The following is a 17,224-nucleotide window of genomic DNA, read 5'->3' as shown; positions in this document are numbered from 1 at the left end:
AAAGCGTACCAATTTATAAAAATTTTGGAGATTTTTAGTCACGTGAAAAAGGTAGATTAATCACAAATATTGTAATTTTTTCCTTTTTATGTCATTGTTTTACGAATTTCATTCAAATGTGTGCTTATTTTTTTAATTAAATTTTCACGAATTTCTTTTCAATATGTAAACCATCGCTATACATGACAGTTAATTCAATTAATTTTGCAAATTTTCTCTGTGTTTTACAATAAATTTTCAAAAATTTCTTGTTTTATTTCACACTTATATAAAAAACTAGCCAGACGAAAAACAGCTTAAATCAAAATTACAATATTTGTGATTAAAAGTTTTTATACATAACTTTTTCATATAACACAATAATAAAAGTACTATCACTTGTTCGAATATTTAATAATAATTTTATTTCATATTCATAAAAGTATGCTTATTTTTTATTTTAGACTTCGAAGAGCTATACCTCTTTAAATTTTTAATTTAGAACATGTGTTAACAGGAACTTGTAAACTCAAAATGATCTCAGGAGTGGCCTCCTTCTAAAGCGCTCCGATAAAATTTTATGAATTGCCTCATATTGGGTATTCCAATCATCGGATGATTTTTTTGAAAATTTGAAAATAATTTTTCTTCAGCGAAAATATCAATAATTTCTGAGTTATATTGAAAGACAAGGACTTTTTGCACAAAACTTTGTGAAAAAATAAAAAATTTATAAAATTCTTTAGTTAATTTCTGGTAAGTTAGAATTTTAATTTAAGATTTAGTTACAAAAGATAACTTGTAAAAAAACTACTACTAAACTGATAACTTTTCGTTAAGGAATCGACCAAATTAATCAGTGAACAGAGAATCTTCTGTTAAAAGAGCATCTTATAATTTTGGAATATACAAAGTATTTTCTAAGTAAGTACAAAAAATTTAATTCATAATTGTCAATATTTGAATTTGAACTCATCTCAACGCTGAAATCGATAGGAACGTGTAAAGGTAAGAATATGGATCAAGACGTATAAAATTATAAAATTTTTTGTCAATTGATCTACTGAAGATGGTTCAAAGAAACGACTGAAACGTTTAAATAAATTAAAAAAAAAAAAGTTTAAGATAAGTATGTTGTGCCTACTTTCTACGTCTGGTTGTTATATTAACTCATTTCTTACTTAACTTTCTATATTTCATTATTGCATATATTTTTATTGTTATAAACGTTAAATTTTAAGTTGCTTCTTGTTATCGATTGAAATTATGTAAGAAGAATTTGTTGAATATTTCTAAGTAACAATTTTTGACATTTCGAAGTAACAAATTCTACTGTAATTTGTAAGTAGCAAATATGAAATCACATTTGTTCACTATTGTGAAGGAATTAGTGATTGCTATGTATAGTTATCATATTTAGTAACAAATAAATATATAATATATATACAATATTTATACGGAGAAAATATATTTTTAAAAATTTATTTAATTTTTTTTATTTAACTATTTAATTTATATGATTTAATTATGATTCTGGGGGCAAATTTTTTTTACGTACGTAATTACAATTTTATGATTGATTTGTATGAGTTTTTATCATATATTTGAAAACGGTCATTAACTTTCCTCATATCGTTCATTGAATTGTCAGATACAGTCATCGGTACGATTTATTATGACGTATGCACGTCACCGTAAAGTCGCCAAAATATAAATTTCTGCGGAGACGTGGACATCCGCATTCGCAGGCTCATTGACTAATTATCCCCCATTATAGGCTGCGAATCAGAGTAATTAGTCGTGCGCGCTGCGATCGATCGCCTAAAGTCAAATAATGGAGTAATCATTTATCAGTCTATAAATCTTCTCGGTATATGAACCGCACGTACATACATATACGTCGTTCAAAAATTCATCAACTAAAAAAGTCAATAAAATAAATGAATATACCATAATATTTATTGTATATTACAAATTTCAAGTCGCACGCGCTAATTATTGGAGAGAAATTTTAATTGGCCAAATATATTAAGAATAATTTAATATTGGATAATATTTTTAAACAATGTTATGATATAATATAAAAGAATGCTTTGAGACACTCTAAATGTATATCTTTTATATTGTAAATCCAATATATACAGGGTGAACCATTTTAATATTTTACCTTAAATATCTTTTTTTCCTCAACTTTTAAAAAGAAATGTTTTGTTAAAAAGTTGTTTGACTTCAAGGGGAATACAAGACAATAATATTAATTTGTTTACACAAATGACATCGTTTTTGAAAAATTTACTAATCATCACTTCTTTTTTGAGTGCAAACCAATTTCTTTTTAAACAAAAGTTGTTTCGTCGAGGTTATATGTATTATTGATCAAGTGATGATTAGTGATAATGATCCTTTAAAGTTAGGATTCACATTTAAATATGACCGAAGCATTGGCCTTTTCTTAACTTGTAATCAATTGATGTAACCTGAAAATTTTAGGACTTTGTTTCAACATGTTTCTGAATCAGTTTACGATCAAAGTGGAGATCGATGAGCAAAAAAAAAAAATAATTCTGTGACTATCAGAAGTTTACATATTCTTATAGTTTGTAACTGATTCAACTGTGTGGATTCAAATCCTTGCTTTCTTATCCTTGCTTATAGATTCCAGATAAGAGGTTTTGTTGTTTTCGTATTAATTCTCATGTTAAAGTTACAACATTAAATATTAAAATACTAAATAAAAAATAAAGGACAAAATTGTAATATAAAAGACAAAATTGAGTTTTGAAAAAATAAATAAATCTAAAAGACAGTTATTTGAAATAAGGGACTGTCTTTTAAAATAAAGGACGGATGGTCACAGTGTATATTATACAGACTATTAACAATTTTTTGACATAAAATGTAAAATATTTTGTAAATTATTCAGTTTTCGGTAATCGTATGATTAATACTTTCATACACGGAATAATGAGACCAATCAATTGATGTAAAGAAAACACATAGTTGCTTTTAAAAAAAATGTGTTGCAAATTACATATCTTTTTTAAAGCACCAATGTGTTTTCTGTACATTGATTGATTGGTCTCAATATTCCGTGCATAAAAGTATTAAGGTACGATTATTGAAAACTGAATGTTTTGCAAGATATTTCACACTTTATGTCAAAAAATTGCAACTTCAAACTTTTATAAGTCAAAAAGTACTCGATGAAAAAATGTTTTATTATAGTTTTTTGGAAAGCTCTCGAGGTAAGCTACAAGAATATGTAATGAAAAATAAGGGGTTCTATTTAAAAAAATAAAACTGACCTTGAAATAACCCCTTTTCCCTCTAAATTTGACCCCTAAGTCGAAATCAAAGTCACCATTAAGTGTCTTATTTTAAGCCTCATAACTTTTGTATTTACCTTTTTTTTCATAGGACCACTATTTTCGGAGATAATTGACCATTGCCGAACTTTTGAACCACCCTGTATATAATAAAAGAAAGATGAAAATATATTTAAATAACAGTATGAAGATTTCTCAGGAAAAACAACTCACGTTTATTAGAGACGGGCTATTATTGTTTCTGTAATGTCAAGAACAGTGCCGTTGGAGGTTGTACTGCCTCCTCGATGACAGGCGACGAACGCAGGTGCACCGCACGAGCGACGGGATTTGTCCTCCCCAAGAGAGAATCCTCTTTCTCCTCGCGCCACTGCAGAGTCCTCTTTCGTGAGCTTAACGAGATGACACCGTTCCCCAAGATCCTCGGGAAAATCCCGAGCCGCGCAAAAAACATTGAACGTCGTTCAAATTTATTCATTTGGGCCTGGCCACCGTCATGTTGCACGCACGATAATCCATAACGAGTTTCAGAGATTTTATCTAACAATAAAGAAGACTGTAGAGTCTAAAGAGTATAAACGTTACAGAGATAAGCGGGAGAAAAATATTACGTAGCGAATACAATCAAACGGTTCCAATTACGAGGGTTAATAAGTAAAAAGACAAATGGCTGTAGCTCAAAAAATATTTAAATAGAAGTACGATATTTTAAAAATTTGGTAATCTGTCATCAATTAAAAATAGTTGTTTCACAATCATTTCAATATACATAAATCTATCGATCATTCAACAATAACTTTTCTAAAAGTGCTTTTGAAGAATAGTGTTCAGTGATGAGATTTTTGGGATTTTTAAGGATGTAGAACTATTTGAAATTTTTTCTCGGACGCTCAAGCAATAAGGTAAAAGTTGTATGAATCGTGTGAATTTTTACAAATGGGTTGTTGAATTCAAAAGTGACCAAAAAAGGGAATGAAAAGTTAGGCTGGAAGGTTCTGTCACATCCATCTTCCAGTTTAGATCTAACTCATCAGATTTTATTTTGTTTGGCCCCTTTAAAGAATCATTATATGGAATCAAATTTCTCACAGCAATGAAGAAGTATAAAACAAATGTATAAAACTGACTCATTGTCAGACTTCAAGACAAAGAATTCTATGTTGCAGGCAAAAACAAGAAACAGTAGAACAATAGGACAAGTATTTAATTATAGCAGGGGATTAGATCAAAAAATACATAAATTCCATTAATTTTTTTAAGCAAAAATTTATTAAAAGACAATTTCATGTTTTAAAAAATTTTTGAGGAAACTTACTAAGAATCATTAATTTATAAATTATTTTGAGAAGAAATAATTAATTCTTGAAGAACTTGGTGCAAAATACGCTGCTAAATCGACAGGACGAAAGGATTAAACCGACGAAGGATCAGGAATCTTTATTATTATATGGAATCAAATTTCTCACAGCAATAAAGAAGTACAAAATTGACTCATTGTTAGACTTCAAGACAAAGCATTTTATATTGCTGGCATAAAAAATAGCAGGGGATTAGATCGAGAAATACATAAATAAATTCCATTCATCTTTTCCGAGCAAAAAATCATTAGAAGAGAATTTCATGCTTTAAAAAAATTTTTGGGAAAAAACTTGCTAAGAATCATCAAAAATAAATTATTTTGAGAAGAAGAAATAATTAATTTTTTAAGAACTTGGTGCAAAATACACTGCTAAATCGAAAGGACGATGGCGAAAGGATTAAACCGACGAAGGATCAGGAATCTTTCGATGGAAGCAGGAATATTGGCGCGAGGGAAGAGAGAGAGAGAGAGAGAGAGAGAGAGAGAGAGAGAGAGAGAGAGAGAGAGAGAAGCGAGGAGACAGGTCTTCACGGAGCGACGTTTAACAGCATCGTAACCGACCGGGATGATTACCTCACCAGCTAGTGTAGAACTCGTCGACCTACCCTCTCTATTCGTCGGCCACCGTCGCGACGCCCATAAACGGAAGCCCCACGGCGGTACTCCAGCTGCCTCCTACCCTTTCCATCTAACCCGTCCTCGGCTTTCCACCATCGCGTGCGATGTATATCCAACCCTTTAACCACCTGAAGCAGCGGAGAAGCAGCAGCAATCTCGGGCGGTGAATGCGCAGTACCCCGAATTCAAGCAGCCGCGATAACGCTTTCGACTCTCAACTGAAGAGTCAACCGAAGAATTCTCTTGGTAAGACGGTCTTTTGAAGATAGAGGTATCTCGGATTGGACTATAGAAGAAGAGGAAGGAAAAGGGAGAAAGGGCGAGGAATAGCACAAAGAAGATAGCAACGAGGCAGGAGCGCGTGTCTTATACTCAGAAATATCTAGAACACATTTTTTTCTTCGGACAAATTTAACCACGCTCTGTTTGCCATTGTTTCTTGACATTTTTTTTCGTAAATATTGCGAACCAAGTCTATATATTAATATGAAAAGTATATAAATAATAAAATGTAATAAATTTGTAAAAAAATATTTTTTTAGATATTCTTACTTTTAAATAAATAATTTTGTTTATAAAGCATTCAAAGTCAGCTTTTTATACTTGAGAGAATATAGAACCAATTTTTTCTTTGGACAAAAAATTTTTATAGGGGTTTCTGGACCCTCGAACCCAGAGATGAGACATGTACCAAATTGTAAAGCATCACGAGAGGATTGAAAATTTATAGATGTCAATGTCCAAAACATCTGCTGATCAACGTTAAGATGTCATCAATGTTAGTGTATAATGTGTATTTATTTTGTTATCTATGCTTTCACGCTTGCAATAAACTGATGATTTTTTATTTTATAATTAAACATGGTTCCCAGAATTCTTGTTTTTGTATTCATTCTTTCCTAAAAATTTCTTTTTGTGTCCAAGGTACTTGCCTGAAAAGGTGCCTTGGATATAAAAATGATGCTTGTAGGCTGTTTTTATATCATGTCGGTTACTTGGTATGTAAGATACGCTAAATACTTTTTAGAAAGTGTATATGGGTACTTTCTGAGCGCAGTAATCACGTATTTGCTATCTTGGACAACTCTGATAATGAACCATCAAACATCGGACGAATAAATGACATCTAGGAGGTCAAAAATCCTATTTCCGACGAGAATTGAAGATCCAATACTATTTTTTTATTGGGAAGGCACAAAAATTCTTGACTTCGAAACTAATGATCATAAAAAGTTTATTTCAGAAATGTTACAAAGAACAAAATAATGGTTTAAATTCAAATGAGGATACATAGTTACTTAACGACGCATATTTTGATATTCTAGAAGAGTTGAAAAATACTTAAAAATGTGTTTGTTTTGTTAAAAAATAATCATACACAGAGACAATCAGGTATTAAAAGTATTTTTCCTTTGACCTAGCTTATTATTAGTAATAGTCGAGGCAAGTATATTTGTTGGAAATAAGACGTCTTGTGAAGTCAAGATATAATTAACATTTTATTGCAACACATACACAAGTAAGAGAAAGATGTTCAGTATTGTTAAAATATTAGTAGTCCATTGACATCATATAAAGATTTTGACATAATTATTGTATTTCATAGACTTCGCATCTCAGAGCACACGAAATTTAACAAACACGGATTATTAAGAAAAAATTATAATTCTCGCTTTCAACCGATGAATAAATAATTTGGATTTAATAATTAGTACTAGTTTAGAACAATTGTATCTCACGTTTTAAAAAATCGACGTTTTAATACCTGACTTTATGGACTCTAACTTTTTAATAACGATGTATTTTATATACACAAAATATCGATGTGCGTTATATGTATGAATCTGGCTATCAATCATTCGTGTTTAACACAATAGTTCTTATTGACCATTATAGATGCTTACTAATTCCATTATCTATTTTTACATGATAGTGTTGAACAATTAGATTTATAAGTTCTAAGTTGTATATTTTTGTATCATTGTTTATATGCGGTTAAATTTGTACTGAAGAAGGATTTATGTTGTAATTTACGTTAATAATAAACTCTTTTTTAACATACAATTATTATTTCTTGTCAGTTGGCCGTAAAGTTATTAATTATTATTTTTTTTAAATACAACTATTATTATTTATAAAATTATATGTTTTATGATTGGGACTTAATCATGTTCATCATTTTTTGATTTTTTTTTGAATGAATATTACAAACCAAGTCTATACATATATTAATTAAAAGGATAATAAATAATAAAATAATAAATTTATTATAAAAAAATAATTTTTTAGATATTCTCGTTCTTATAATCTAAATAAATTTTTGTTTGAAAAACGTTCGAAGGCAAGCTTTTTAAGTGCGATGCAGGGGACACTTTTTATATTTTGCCGAGTCGATTCGCACGATACTCTCCTTCGCTTGGCTTCACGACGATTGACAGCAGCTTTATGGCGGCGGCTACGGTCACGCTTAACGATCGAGCCAATCGTAAAAAGCCCCGCTGGCGGTGCGAGGCACAGATAAGGTCTTCGTCATTGACAACCCTGGCGACGGAAGAAGAACGAGCTTCAAGAAGGATGGAGGATCTTATTAGATCACGTATTAATTCAAAAAATATTTGATCAAGATCCAAGAAAAATTATTATTCAAGATAAGTTATCGATCCTTTTTTCATTATTCAAATATTTTAATAAATATATTACTGATTTTTTTGGAAAAAAATTAAAAAAAAAAATGGTAGTGATTGCGAAAGAGATAGATATACATATATACAGAAAAGGAGGAAAAGGGTGAATGGGAAAGAGATGATATGTCAAAGCAGGTTTATAACACGATCATATAACAATACTAATACACCAAAGTTGAATAATTTGATAAATATATTACTTACGAAAACAAACATTGAAAAGAAAAATCGAAATAATTTAGTAGGTTTCCATATTTATTAGTTAATCAAGATAATTATGTGAATTAGTAAAAAGAAAACGATCGATATACAAAATATCATATATAAATCATATTTTTTTATTTTACTTTTATTTTAAAAATCAATTTTTTAATCTCTCTGATTCTTTGATCAATTTTATTTAAATAAATTGTATTGTTTTAGAATGTAAAAAAGTTTGAGAATATGTGATATAAATCTTGTTGAATCAGAGGCAATGTTTAAAAATTGATTCTCTTCATTATTGTCTACAGATATATACATTTTATAATTCTCAGACTTAAACAGAAATTTTGTGAGTTATGTTGGGACACGATTACGTATCATGATTTGCTAATTGCTAATTTATGTTATATAAGTTATGCCAATTGGGCACTGACGTTCTGCCTTGCGAGAATTGAATTAATGCAATAAATTTTGGTGAATTTAGCGTATTCGTGAATTTAGTACGCGCACCCCTAAAACAAGATGTTTTTGATACGCCACCTCTCGCAATGTCAGAATCGCGTGCGTTTTGTTTACGACGCATATGCAACTATATGAAATGATGGTGCAAAATCAGACAATATTGCTGGTAAGTATGATTGTGACCGCTGATATGATGGAAGTTGAAAATTGAGATGAGAGTCAAGAGAGAGAAAGAGAGAAGGAGATAGAGGAAGGATATGAAGTGAGTACAATAACTGCTAATGAAGCATCGAAGATATCTTATGATGAGTTGATATTCCATTGATTCATGTTTATTATTATAATTCAAAGATAACTTCTGCAATTTACAATCATTATTATATAGGCTGATTCAGAATGAATGTAAAAAACTTTGACAGATTAGCAAGTTATTCTTAGTAAAAAATGTTATATGAGCATAAGTCCTCTTATCTTCAATATTTACGTAATCACAAAAGTTTTATTTTACTGCTCTCGTACAATAAATCCCATGATTTGTAGGAAATAATCTTGAGAATCAGAAACGATAGAAGATGTAAATATTATTTAATTTCACAATAAATGCTTAAAATGTGCTCCCTGAACTTGAATGCATACATTACTTTGACGATATTAAAAATATTAAATATTAAAGCTAAATCTATATATTCAAAAATATGTATACATTATATAGTATGTTTTATTTAAAATAATCTCTTAAACAATCTGCCAAAATTTTTTATTTTTGTTTTAAATCGCACTGTATATTGATATTTTATTATAAAAACACATTTTTCAATCGCTTGTTGGTATAATTTATTAACTACAGCTATAATCAACTTAAAAAAAATTAGTTATTATCTAGCCTTTTTGTATCAAGTCTCATAATACATGGAAGCGCGAAATATTTGAATAAATTTTTCAACCAAAACATATAAATTTTTATTCTTACTTTATTCTTTATGTACTTTGAACTAATGCATCTTTTGCGACTTTAGTATAGATATAAATAAAAGAAAAAAATTTACCAAGTGTGTAAAAAATTCATTCTGTCATTCAAAACTCTAAGTGTATTTTGTTTAGTTTTGGACGGAGAGACGGCCGAACTCCGATAGGTTAGCACCACACATATCTAAACATATGCACGTATACGACACATATGCGTGAAAATTTTCTGCACCGTTTTCTTATTTATTAGGGTTTTAAACTTATATCTAAAAATATACTAATACTTCTTCATTCAATTTCTAGTCGGAACCTATCTTATTTTGTACGTACAAACAGCAGAACTTTTATATTGAACAATTATTTTTTTCGACCTGACGACGAAGTCGATAAAGAAATTTAAAATTTTTTCTTGTTTTTAACATAAAATCAGTAGGTTCCCACTTTGTTTCTGTACGTGTTTTAATTGTGGAAAAGCATTTATTATTTTATTAAACCAATAAAAAGATTTCGGTGCAGAAAAATCTATAATCATCCGATCGATAAAACAGACATCCGGCATCCCCTTAACGAAATAATCGAAATAATTGAAAAAATACGAAATTCAGAATGTCGGACCATTAACGTAAGGTGCAGGTGACTAAGAAGATAAAACAAACACATACCGCGTTCATTCAAGAGAACGTTGCTCTTCTATTAGCAGACGTAACAAAGCTTCCTTTCATCGCCGCGACCGAGTCGCATAAACTTGAAAGCATCTTTCGAGCCTCGCGCGATCATTCCTCTTCCTCGTGGCTTCCGTCAAAAATCCCCGACGCGTTTCACGCGAAAACAAAGGTGGCAACGGAGATAGCTGCGGGCAGTAAGAGAAAAAAAATGAGAGCTAGTGGAAAAATCGTAGAAGTAAAAGAAAGAAAAAAAAAGAATATATATATATATATAGAAAGAGAGAAAGAGAGAGAGAGAGAGAGAAGTTCGACGTTGAACTCGACCGACCATCCCCTCCTCATCTATAGAAGATACTCTTCGACTCTCCGTGCTCTCGTACGTGCTCGCTCTCGCCCGCAGCTTGCACTCTCGCGCGTATACGTACTCAGCCGCACACATAGACGCAGACACACAGAGACAAGCACGTACAGAAAGCCGTAGTCACCCTCCAGCAGCCCTCACCCGTCCCACCACCCCGTCTCGCCGATCCTCGCTCGGCCGGCGTGTTCCCGCCCTCTCCGTGTTTCCGCGGCCCGTTCCAACCACCCCGTTCCACCGCCGTGTCCCGCAGGGCATGTCCCTATACACCGCCGACATGCAATTGTCCGCTCTATCGCCTCTAGATCCGATCTCGCGGGGTGACGTACGCTACCGTAAAAAAATCCGTTTCTCTGATAAGACGGCGCCGATCATCGGGAATCGCGCCGTTAAATTCAAACGCGTCTGCGTTCCGCCGGTGATTTTCTAGGAATTTTTTGCGCGGGCGCCACGCGGACAGTACTTTCACCGCGGTTGGAAAATTCTCATCCCCTTTGGTGGCACGCTCCGCGGCACGCCCGGCCGTCTCTGTTATACTGCCGGCAGCGACCCGACCGTCTCCCCCTTCCTCCCTACGCCCGCGCCTTCCAACCCCAAACTCGTCCTCGCACCCGTCTCCCCTCTTCCACCCACGCTCGTCGTCCCTCCCGCCGCAACCCGTCGCGCCGCGCCACCACCCGCCATCGTCCCCTCGAGCCAGCCGAGCTAACCATCCCATCCCAATCACCCGGCTACCCACGCGCGCTACCCCCTACTACTACCCTTCGACCGCGCCACTCTGCAAGCCGCTCGTTAACCTGCTAGCGCCCCTCTAACCGCTGCTGCAAGGCCGCCACCGCCACCGCCGTCACCGTCGCCGTCGCTACCGTGGCTACTATATTTACATATCAATATTCCATGGTGTGGCAGGGTACCTGGCTGCCTGGCTGCATGCTCTCCTGATCGTAAAGTAGCGGTGGCGTGCTCCTGCGAAGCTCCCGGCTGCACCCTGCACGTCTTCCTCCTCTTCTCCCCTCCTCCCGCCAGAAGTCTCTCGAGGGATGGGATTCTGAGGAGAGAGTGTGTGTGTGTGTGTGTGTGTGTGTGTGTTCAGACATGAGTATTCCCGCTGAGGAGTTTGGAGACACCGGGAGTAATGATCCGACTAGCTGCGTGTTTTCGACTGACAGCATCGGGGACGACGGGGGTTCCTCGAGAACTGTTGGCCCTGAAATGGCAAAAGGATAAGTCTCGGGTTAGGTTAGGTTAGCTCGCAACTGCAATTTGGATTTTTCGAAACTGAATGTCTTTAAGAATCTTGCGTTTTTTAATTTATATAATGTTTTATTTTTTTCTTCAATGCGTTTCTCTCTATCCTTAAAACGGAGATTCCCAACGTATTTTTATTTCATCCGTATTTATATATAATTTCCTTAACACTTAATCGGATGCTGTTGGTTATAGCATTGTTTGGTTAGCTCACAGCTACAATTTGGGTTTTTCGAATTGCGTTTTTTTTATTTGTTATTTTTATTTATATATTTTATTTTTTCTTCAATACGTTTCTCTGTATCTCTAAAATGATATAGATGCCCAACGTGTTTTTATTTCATCCGTATTTGATTTCCTTAACCCTTAATCGGATGCTGTTAGTTATAGGTTAGCGTTGTTTGGTTAGCTCACAGCTACAATTTGGGTTTTTCGAATTGCGTTTTTTTATTTATATATTTTATTTTTTCTTCAATGCGTTTCTCTGTATCTCTAAAATGATATAGATGTCCAACGTGTTTTTATTTCATCCGTATTTGATTTCCTTAACCCTTAATCGGATGCTGTTAGTTATAGGTTAGCGTTGTTGGATGCGAATATTGCGCGATAAAGCGTAAAAAAACGTTCCGACTCCGCTAGCAATTATGGGGACTCAATTATATCGGCATACGCATGGAAAATATCCCCAACAATTTCCCGGCCACGTTGAAAATTACATCGATGTCCAAAACGCGAGCGTGATCGTCACCGGGCTAATAATTTCGTTTACCGGCTTCATGAAAAATTATAACCGCGCGCGACATTACGCCGTGAAGTTTCAATTGTACCGCGTCAAATGTGTGCTCTCGTGTTTCATCACCGATTTTATCACTTTGAGTTAATTCATTACCAAGAAGTAATATAGACACTTTCAATGAGAAAGGGAAATAAATAAAATTGCACTTTTCATACCCAGTCAAACACGAAAAACTCTAATTCTGTTAGTTGTTTTCAACTGACTGTAGCTCAGTAACTGTCCATTATTTAGCTTTAAGGCTATTACTCCAATATATGAAAAAAAAAAAACCAGTTGATATTACCCTAATAGCATACTATATCCGAAAGACATTCAGAGAATATCCAGAGGACATTCGAACATCCTCAGGATGTTTTCTGAACTTCTTCGGGATATGCTGTTAGGGAACCGATCTATTTTACATAAGATTAGTGCAGAGTACTTTCTTATTATTTCTACAAAGCTCGCAATGTGTTTCTCGTGTCTGACCGAGATTAAAGGGTTTAAGGGTGACATGTCCGATTAACTGGACGATTCGTTCGACACGTGCTTACCATACATATGTCAATTTATTTTCGGGGTATAAATGCAGCGAACGGACGTTGAAAACCGAACCGTCGCGCCTCGAGCAATGCCGAGCAGGTGCTAATTTTAACCGTTTCCTTTAACTCGCGTATTTATAGCTGGCCGGTTCTCTCTCTCTCTCTCTCTCTCTCTCTCTCTCTCGGGACTCTTTAAAACGTCTCGTCGGTCCATTCGTCGCGTGCGCGCGCGCGCGCGCGCGCGGAAAGCGCCCCGAATAATTTAACGGAGCACTCGGCTTCTCTCGAAACGAGGGCGCGTCATCCCCTCCACTCGTCGCGCGCGTTCACCACCATGTGGATTTTTGTTCGCTCGTTCTTGTGCGCGCGGAGAATTGACGTATATCCGTGCGGCGTAAGTCCTGAAAGTTATGTGAGACCTATAACTTCCGACAAACAAACCTTTCTCATCGGTGTCGTCGTTTTTTCTTTCCCTATTACGCGCGCGCGCACGCACTTTTTTTCAACTTTTCCTGTTATATTTTGGCTGCACTCCGTTTTAACTGCCAGATCAATATGCACATCTGATTTGAATGTATAAGTATATATATAAATAATTTTTAAGTTTTTCTTTACTATCAATACTGGTCAGTCTATTGAAACGCAGGGGGGGGCTTGTATATTGTTGTATTTAAATTAAAAAATATATCATACATTCCTATTTTAATGCTATTCGAGTGGTATCACTTAATAACTCTCTCGCTCTCTAAAATTTTAATAAGAAAGAGATTAATATATATGTATAGAATATAACATTAAAAATTTTTAAATGTTAAACAAAGTTTGAGGAGAATTTCTTTTTTTTCTTAAAATTTGATTACTTTTCTAAATAAATAAGAGAGAAATATAATGTAATTATATATCTATTTTTATATTTCACTTTATAGTATTTAATAAATTTATATATATGTAGTACTGTTCCATAATTTTCATATTATTTTATCATATTTTTTATCGTCAAGTATTCTAATTTTTTAAAATACTAATACCTTTTTTTTCAATTTTTAACTGCTTTATAAAAAGTCTAAAATAAAATAAAACTTCTTTAAAAATTTCCTCGCGAAACAATAGTTAAATAACACAACCCAATAACAAAAACTTTCTCCCTTACGATTCTCTTGTAGATTTTCTTACAAAAAAATATGACTTATAATATTTCCACATTTTAATATTATTAAAACCCTCGATAGAATACCTTTTTTATATTTTCGTTCCTCTTGCCGCTTCCGGTTTTTAGTCAAAACAGAAATTCTCAATTAATCACGCGATCCGCCAATCCGCGTCTGTCGAATCGAAATCCAAGACTTTCGCGTGCAGCTTATTCGAGAAATTCCTCCCGCGCGCTTCTCCCCTCTCGAAAGGGAAGTTTCTTGACTCCGTGGGGATTCAGTGGCAGAGGCGCGTGTACCCTCAGGAGGTTTCGTGACCAGAGAACGCCGGCGTCGCCTCGCCCTCTCTCGTCGCTTACGCTGTCGCCGTCCCGCACCCTCAAGCTGACGTGACACCCCCATGCTGAGCTTGCAACGAGAATTTTGCTGCCGAGTTAACCGGATCCTGCGCGACGCCTACATTAAAGGGCGAGATGACGCTCTCCGGGAAAGTCGAGCGAATTCCTATCGACAGGCTGGGCGATTAAAAGAGAAGCGAATAATTTTATGCTGATGTCTATTCTTAGCCCTTCTCTTTTTAAATTAATCATTAAATGAAAGAAAAATTGTTAATGCGTAGCTTATATCATAAGTTTTTTTTTTTTATCAATTTTGATATACACATGTGTACATGTGTATTATGTGTGTAACGCATTAGAGTAACAAAAAAATTTTAGTTAATTTGGGTACATAAAATCCGAAAATAATTGGACGTGGATTACAATTAGATTTCTACATTAATGTAGTATACATTCTCATTTTGATACATATTTAAGTTGAGAGAGTCTCTGAAGATGTTTTCTATTAAATTAATTAATTATATATCGAACATTTAAATACACAGTGTTTACTGTTATCTAAATAAAATTATATAGATGATCATCTAGATAAAATTTTGGCGTCATCTTATTTTTAAAGATAATATCTTTCTATATAATTTTCTTACTATACGTACATATATAATCTTTCTATATAATTATATATAGATAATGAAAATATGTAATCTGCATCTTAGATGAAAAAAGTATTATTTTCATCAAAGATTATTCAGAATAATGTTCAGATTATTTGGTTTTGAGTCATAGTACGAATATTTAATTAGTAGAACTTAAGCAGTAAACGATAAAAATTTGTAAATAAAAGTATGAATATATTTTTATATTTCTTTTATAATTTACATTTTTTTATAACTGTTTACATAAACGATCTTAAAAATAATATTATCTGAAAGTAATCCAGATAAATCGCCATATTATGGTAGTATATTGTATATCAAATGTATATTAAAAATTTTTAAGTATAGAGAAAAACCTTTATTTTATTTTTTACATAATATTGTCATAAAAAGGAGTATTGTATTATATAATAGTCGCTGTAAGAAGATTATACAACTATCGAATTATGATGTGCGAACTTTTATACGTGTTTCGCCAAAAGCATAGTTGGTGTTTCGCGATGGGGGTTAGGTTACGCGATATTTTTAAGAGGTCGCCACCTAGTCGCGCAAACAACGTTTGTTGCTCGCGGCGATACGTCGACGCGCATCACGAAGTCGACCGTCGTCGGAAGGATAGGAAAAGGAGGAAAACCAAACAGGATTATACGGGCGACGTGGCCGAATGAATCTAGCCGCGGGGCATTAGAATAATCAGGAAAAGTGTACTAATCGATATACCGTCGTTGCCGATGGATGTTTCATAAAATTTTTACACGATCACGAAATGTGGGATATTTTCCAGCAATGTACGTATGCACAGGTAACATTGGGTGTTTTCCATTTAATGATACAAGCCGACACAAATCTAAAATCTGTTCTTATAGCTGCACTAGTTCAGAGTCTATCGGATGTCGGAATAGTTTTGTGTTATCGATCGAAAAGTAAGGTTAGATTCGACTATAAATCTAAATTTTGATTGGTACTATGCAGATTGATAAAACCTTAATAAAGTATTAATATTAACAAACCGCGTTAATTTATAATTTCAGGTAATGCTCAATCTGTATAATCGAATCTAACCTCACATTTTGATCTATGAAACAAAACTAAGGCATCCTCATAATTTTTTGCTGTGCAAAATGCGACGGATGAAGGAGGGAAGCATCGTTTACTCGAGATACCGCACGGGAACAATTATATGTCGCTATATACCATTGGTCGCCGGATGTATCCCTCGAAAATGAGCAGTCTACTCTCGGATCTATCTTCCGTCTGCGTTCTCCCTCCTCTCCCCATTTTCTGCTGCTACGTCTCGAACCCCCGCGTTTTCTCCTCCGTAAGCGCGGAACGTTTGCGAGCGGCTGCGGAACGCCGGCAATAAATTTATCCCGGCACGCAATAATATTTGCGCCGAGCGCGAGAATATACCGGGAGAGACCGCCCACACTGACGCGACGATATATTCCCACACAAGCACGCGCGCGCGCATATACATACTACATATGTATGTATATGTGTGCATGCACGAACGACGTACCGACGATGAAACGAACGCGCGCGTCAGCCGGGCGCGCGATAACGATACACCCGCCCGAGCGCCACGTGTGTACTCGCCCTCGAAAACGAGACAGCACGCGCGTGCACCGTGGCGTGTGCATGCATCTCGTCCACGCAACTTGTTGGCCGCGTGCCGTGTATGTGTGCGTGTGTGCGAATAACGATGGTTGTTTGAGAATGACGATTTAAAAAAACTATATATATATATATATATATATATGTACAGGGTGTACAATTTTAATCGACCACCTTCAAACACTTCTGATTGTACAACAAAATGTTTTAAACAAAAATTGTTTAATTCGAAGAGAGACAGAAGATGGAGCTACTAACTTTTTTCTCAAGGTCATTTGAAG

At 34.5% G+C, this 17,224-nt stretch overlaps 2 long non-coding RNA genes across 4 annotated transcripts; one reads left to right on the top strand and one right to left on the bottom strand.

Moving 5' to 3' along the window:
- Positions 1-672: 672 nt before the first annotated feature.
- LOC146720897 (uncharacterized) lies at positions 673-1,057 on the top strand. Its single transcript, XR_014925854.1, has 3 exons — positions 673-735; positions 820-903; positions 976-1,057. It is a non-coding gene; the product is annotated as an uncharacterized LOC146720897 (long non-coding RNA).
- Positions 1,058-7,582: 6,525 nt separating this feature from the next.
- Positions 7,583-16,944, bottom strand: LOC114929597 (uncharacterized). 3 transcript variants are annotated; one of them, XR_003819285.2, is made up of 4 exons: positions 16,524-16,944; positions 11,537-11,829; positions 10,262-10,449; positions 7,583-7,824 (listed from the first exon to the last, which is right to left on the bottom strand). It is a non-coding gene; the product is annotated as an uncharacterized LOC114929597 (long non-coding RNA). The 3 variants fall into 3 exon arrangements; XR_003819283.2 differs by lacking the exons at positions 11,537-11,829; positions 16,524-16,944 and adding an exon at positions 10,767-11,143; XR_003819284.2 differs by lacking the exons at positions 11,537-11,829; positions 16,524-16,944 and adding an exon at positions 10,593-10,746.
- Positions 16,945-17,224: the final 280 nt, after the last annotated feature.

This window comes from Nylanderia fulva, unplaced genomic scaffold, assembly GCF_048542155.1.
Source record: "Nylanderia fulva isolate GAGA-0341 unplaced genomic scaffold, ASM4854215v1 Scaffold59, whole genome shotgun sequence".
NCBI classification, from domain to species: Eukaryota; Metazoa; Arthropoda; class Insecta; order Hymenoptera; family Formicidae; genus Nylanderia; species Nylanderia fulva.
This window is presented reverse-complemented; position numbering and strand designations above follow the sequence as displayed.